Here is a 6092-nt window from a genome sequence, read left to right as displayed (position 1 = left end):
ACTACACATTTTTCAAACTAATCATTAAATATTTGTAATAGTGCTCCTGCTATCTCTTCGCTGAATTATTTTAAAGTGTATGGATGTAATCCATCCAGACCAGGGCTTGAATCCTCCTTTCATTTGGTTCGTTCATTTAATATTTCTCCTCTTTATTTATTGCAGTTATATAATTTCCCATCCATTATTCCACCGTCATGTCCACCTGCCCTGTGTCCCTGGTAAATACATAGAAACATAGAAACATAGAAACATAGACATAAAAACATAGAAACATAGAAAATAGGTGCAGGAGCAGGCCATTCAGCCCTTCGAGCCTGCACCGCCATTCAATGAGTTCATGGCTGAACATGAAACTTCAGTACCCCCTTCCTGCTTTCTCGTCATAACCCTTGATCCCCCGAGTAGTAAGGACTTCATCTAACTCCCTTTTGAATATATTTAGTGAATTGGCCTCAACTACTTTCTGTGGTAGAGAATTCCACAGGTTCACCACTCTCTGGGTGAAGAAGTTTCTCCTCATCTCGGTCCTAAATGGCTTACCCCTTATCCTCAGACTGTGACCCCTGGTTCTGGACTTCCCCAACATTGGGAACATTCTTCCTGTATCTAACCTGTCTAAACCCATCAGAATTTTAAATGTTTCCATGAGGTCCCCTCTCATTCTTCTGAACTCCAGTGAATACAAGCCCAGTTGATCCAGTCTTTCTTGATAGGTCAGTCCCGCCATCCCGGGAATCAGTCTGGTGAATCTTCGCTGCACTCCCTCAATAGCAAGAATGTCCTTCCTCAAGTTAGGAGACCAAAACTGTACACAATACTCCAGGTGTGGCCTCACCAAGGCCCTGTACAACTGTAGCAACACCTCCCTGCCCCTGTATTCAAATCCCCTCGCTATGAAGGCCAACATGCCATTTGCTTTCTTAACCTCCTGCTGTACCTGCATGCTAACCTTCAATGACTGATGTACCATGACACCCAGGTCTCGTTGCACCTTCCCTTTTCCTAATCTGTCACCATTCAGATAATAGTCTGTCTCTCTGTTTTTACCACCAAAGTGGATAACCTCACATTTATCCACATTATACTTCATCTGCCATGCATTTGCCCACTCACCTAACCTATCCAAGTCACTCTGCAGCCTAATAGCATCCTCCTCGCAGCTCACACTGCCACCCAACTTAGTGTCATCCGCAAATTTGGAGATACTGTATTTAATCCCCTCGTCTAAATCATTAATGTACAATGTAAACAGCTGGGGCCCCAGCACAGAACCTTGCGGCACCCCACTAGTCACTGCCTGCCATTCTGAAAAGTACCCGTTTACTCCTACTCTTTGCTTCCTGTCTGACAACCAGTTCTCAATCCACGTCAACACACTACCCCCAATCCCATGTGCTTTAACTTTGCACATTAATCTCTTGTGTGGGACCTTGTCGAAAGCCTTCTGAAAGTCCAAATATACCACATCAACTGGTTCTCCTTTGTCCACTTTACTGGAAACATCCTCAAAAAATTCCAGAAGATTTGTCAAGCATGATTTCCCTTTCACAAATCCATGCTGACTTGGACCTATCATGTCATCATTTTCCAGATGCACTGCTATGACATCCTTAATGATTGATTCCATCATTTTACCCACTACTGAGATCAGGCTGACCGGTCTATAATTCCCTGTTTTCTCTCTCCCTCCTTTTTTTAAAAGTGGGGTTACATTGGCTACCCTCCACTCCATAGGAACTGATCCAGAGTCAATTGAATGTTGGAAAAGACTGTCAATGCATCCGCTATTTCCAAGGCCACCTCCTTAAGTACTCTGGGATGCAGTCCATCAGGCCCTGGGGATTTATCGGCCTTCAATCCCATCAATTTCCCCAACACAATTTCCCGACTAATAAAGATTTCCCTCAGTTCCCCCTCCTTACTAGCCCCTCTGACCCCTTTTATATACAGAGGCAAAGTAATTATTTCATATTTTATGTAATTTTTCCTTCGCTCCATGTGATTTAATCTTGTCCATCGATTTGTGGCCCTATTCCCATCCGACATTCTTTTTTAAATGAATGTGCCTGTAGAAAGTTAGATGAGCGATTATGTTATTGGCCACCAAATAGTGGGAAGGATAAAGAGGTGTAAATTTAGATAAAATGCAGAAAGATTCAAGATCTGTCGTGATAATGTGAGACTTCAACGTAAACTGGGAAAATAACCATGCAAAGGGAAAATGCAGGGGAGGATTTCCTGAAATCTGTATTAGAACTTTCTCCATCAGTATGTTTCCAGCACGATGTGGAAGAAAGCAGTTCTGGATCTCGGAAATGGATTAAGTAGAGCATGTTTCTGTGGAGGAGCATTGAGGAAACAGTGATCACAATATCATTAGGTTTAGAGTAGTTATGGAAAAGGAGAAGGTATAATCATGTGTGAAAATACCCAACTGTAGGAGGACTAATTTTTTGAGTTGAAAGGGATCCGGCCCAGGTAGATTGAAACCAAAGATTTCTCGGTAAAACAGTAAATACACATTGGGAGACTTTCAAAAATGAGATAGATCGGGTAACGACTAGACACGTTCTCATGCAGGGTGCAGAAATAGCATGATAGCTAGCTACAGCTCGGTGGATGAATGACGATCAACTAAAACACAAAAACGGAAGCTTGTGATAAACTTCAGGCTCATATTTCAGTAGAGAACCAAGCAGAATACAGAATGTACAGAGAAGGACTATCAAAGGAGGAGGAAGTAGAATCAGCAGGAAAACAGGATATTCGCCCATAGTACTTATCTGAGGAAGGACACACTTGCCTTGGAGGTGGTGCAACAGAGGTTCAACAGATTGATTCCTGGGATGAGAGGGCTGTCCTATGATGAGAGATTGTGTAGAATATGCCGATTCTCTCTGGGGTTTCGAAGAATCGGAGGTGATCTCGTTGAAACGGACAATATTCTGAAGGGGATTGACAGGGTAGATGTTGACAGGGTAGATGTTGAGAAGCCTGGCTAGCTCAGTCGGTAGAGCATGAGACTCTTAATCTCAGGGTTGTGGGTTTTAGCCCCATGTTAGTCGATTACTGTTCCTTAAAATTTATGTTGCTTTCACGGGAAAACATAATTAATGAACACATTATCTTCTTTTGCACAATGAAAGAAATGCGAACTGAGGGAGAGCTGATAATTTAATCATCTGTTCTGTGCTCTGCATAAGAACACAAGAACCAGGAGCAGGAGTCGGCCATTTGGCCCTTCGAGCCTGCCTTCTTTTGCACTGAAACAAATTATAACCGTGAGTTTAAATTAGCAGTGCGGGATATTTACAGGGCACCTTTCAATGCTTCACAAAACCATTCCTTTCGCTACAGCCACCCGGGATCGTTTCCCGGTTTGGGAAGTAACTTTGATATCACTGTTTGTAATTGAAGTGGAGTAATTTTATTATGTTAGATGGATGTCCCAAAGCACTTCAGAGTGGTGTCAAAACAAATGAGTTTGCAATTAAAAACACTGAATGTCAGGAGTGGGATTTGAACCCACGCCTCCAGAGGAGACTGCGACCTGAACGCAGCACCTTAGACCGCTCGGCCATCCTGACTGTTGATGCTTCAGTTACAAGTTATTACTCAGGAAAGTTTCAGACCGGGTGCTTGTTCAGTGTTGCTGGAAGGCCCAGTGATCGGGATATCCTCTCCCCCGGGGTTTTCCTGAGCCTGTGATCGGTGCACGGGGAGGTTTGGCCCGGGTCTGAGGTAGCTTACATCCCAGGGATGGACAATAACACTCTGAGCTCTGGCACTGGGGAAGAGCGAATAATTAATGAGCTGTTTGTGGGTTTCAAATGCAACTTCGATCTGATGGAAGAAACCGATAGTGTTGTTTCACAGAATGAAAGAAATGCAAACAGGGACAATCGAAATTTCAATAACTGAACTTTAATAATGAGTGAAACTTTAACCCTTGATGAAGTTTTATCCCCGATCTGATTTTACACACTCTGTATTTGAGTCGATTAGTTTTAAAATGTTCATTGCTCATGCGACAATGTACCCTGGACTGCTTTTGTTCAATTTTATTGCAGACAAGTTTTTGCTTCACAAATAATGTTTCCGCCCAGAGACCTTTCGCGTGTGAGGCAAACATGATAACCGCTACACGACAGAAAGTGCTGCTTTGCTCAGTGCCCAGAGAGAAGTGTTCAGCAACAAGCTGAAATGCTCAATCCCTCTCTCTGCAAAAAGTTCCATTCACAAACAATTCTCTGACCTGAACTGCACCAAACAACAATATTCTCCTTTCAAAGTAATTAAAGTCCCCAATATCCACATCTACAATTTTAAGGACAAGGACTGAAAGCGCTTTGCGATCAGAAAATTGCCGGAAACCCCTGTGGTTAATGACAGGGCTTTTGATGGTTGATTTCCGCACACACCTTGTGTTATGTATTTAACCCTTGGCCACCTGTATCACACCACCACCAGAGGGCCGACCTGTTGGAGTCCCAAGGGATTCCAGCATCCATTGGGAGCACCGTATATAAGCACTCTGGAGTCTTATTAAAGGAGCTAATGTCACACTTACTCATTGTTCACAGTACTCAGTTTCATTCTTTATTATGAGCGTATCAATTGGCGACGAGACAACGAACAACCACGCGAAAATGCAAGTAACAGTTGGTATAACTTGATAACAGCACAGCTGGCAATGGTTGCGGAATATATTCGTGCAGCCAAAACGCACAATGACAACATGGAACAGCACAGCACAGAATCCTCGGGGAAAAACAATTAAAGGCTTTGTCCCTGAATGGGCTACGATCCACCAACCTTGCAGTTAATAGCTGAACGCACTAATCCATTGCACCACAGAGACTGATAGATGCACATATTGCAAGACATCCCTGTGACATCTTCACAGAGCACAGCACACACAGCTTCCTAACATGCAGGCTGCTCTCTCGGAACTCTCCGGAAAGAGCCTGTTCTGTTTAATGATTAACTATACAGTTGCAGTACACAATATGTCCACATCCACAGTGTGGAGCTACAAGCATTACATGCTTACAGACATTACAATCCCAAACTAGGGTGTCAGTCAGTTAAAGCTTCAGATTGCTCTGACCGGGATGGAACTTGTTCACTCTCAGTTGTACTTTTCCCAAATAAAGGGTGGGACATTCATTGTGGATGTGTGGAAGCAGTCTGGTCCCGCACACTGCAGACACTTCCATGTCACCGTCAACCAGCTCTCCCACAACCGGTGTGATCTACCTTCCAGCCTTCCGGTGCCTTGTCTGTGACGAAGTATTCTGATAGTCCCGAAGCCGGTATCCTTTGTCATCAATAGGGTTTTAAGTTGTTTCGGTAATTTTTACCTGCTGGACAGTCGAGGCACAAATTGTAGAGTGGAAAACTTGCGTGGACCCCGGTTTTCGAGTGGTTGATTTTCCTGGTTGGGTCCGTCAGTCGCGGTGGTCCGGTTGATGCCTGTTACCAAGTCAGTTGGTATTGATGTTCCACTGATTGGTTTTTTGAAGTTCTTTTCTCCGATGTCGTGATGTCTCTTCCTGTGTTATCTCGCCGTGTGCTCTCGATCTTGATCTAGTTGTTCCAAAGTTCAGAAAAATAGGTTGCTCTTGGTACGATAGGCTCCCATTTATACTCTGAGAGGCTGCTTAATCTTCGTGTCAAATCTAATGTTTCTTTTGTTTAAGTTTTGCTGCCCATTGATTTAAGTGGTCTTCTTTGTATAAGTTTTGGCGGACTTGCTAACTGAGACTTGATTAAATGTTTTAATCTGTTGTTGATAGACTTTGGGATGATGATACTCCTTATTTATGAACTGATGAACTCTTGTCCATTGTAATAGCACTGCTTTGGCTTCGGGAAGTCTGAGCTGAGCCAGATATTTCTATACATGTTGAAAAGATGTTGGAATATGGATGTGATATTTGGGTCCTGTGGGTAGGGTGGATAATGTTTCTTCCGTGGTCGATTGTTTAAATGCTAATGTTTTCTGGGAGCCTGACTATGGTTGAAGAGCTCCCCTAGACAAACTGATTAGCTACAATATCCAAACTCTAAATCCCACCCCTCTGTCA

The 6092-nt window shown here is 43.4% G+C and overlaps 2 non-coding genes across 2 annotated transcripts; one reads left to right on the top strand and one right to left on the bottom strand.

Annotated features, from left to right (window-relative positions):
* Window positions 1–2995: 2995 nt before the first annotated feature.
* Window positions 2996–3068, top strand: trnak-cuu (transfer RNA lysine (anticodon CUU)). Its single transcript has one exon. It is a non-coding gene; the product is annotated as a tRNA-Lys (tRNA).
* A 439-nt stretch (window positions 3069–3507) lies between these two features.
* Window positions 3508–3590, bottom strand: trnal-cag (transfer RNA leucine (anticodon CAG)). Its single transcript has one exon. It is a non-coding gene; the product is annotated as a tRNA-Leu (tRNA).
* Window positions 3591–6092: the final 2502 nt, after the last annotated feature.

Source organism: Pristiophorus japonicus, unplaced genomic scaffold (assembly GCF_044704955.1).
Source record: "Pristiophorus japonicus isolate sPriJap1 unplaced genomic scaffold, sPriJap1.hap1 HAP1_SCAFFOLD_472, whole genome shotgun sequence".
NCBI classification, from domain to species: domain Eukaryota; kingdom Metazoa; phylum Chordata; class Chondrichthyes; family Pristiophoridae; genus Pristiophorus; species Pristiophorus japonicus.
The sequence above is the reverse complement of the archived record's forward strand: the minus strand, read 5'-3'. Positions and strand labels throughout refer to the sequence as shown.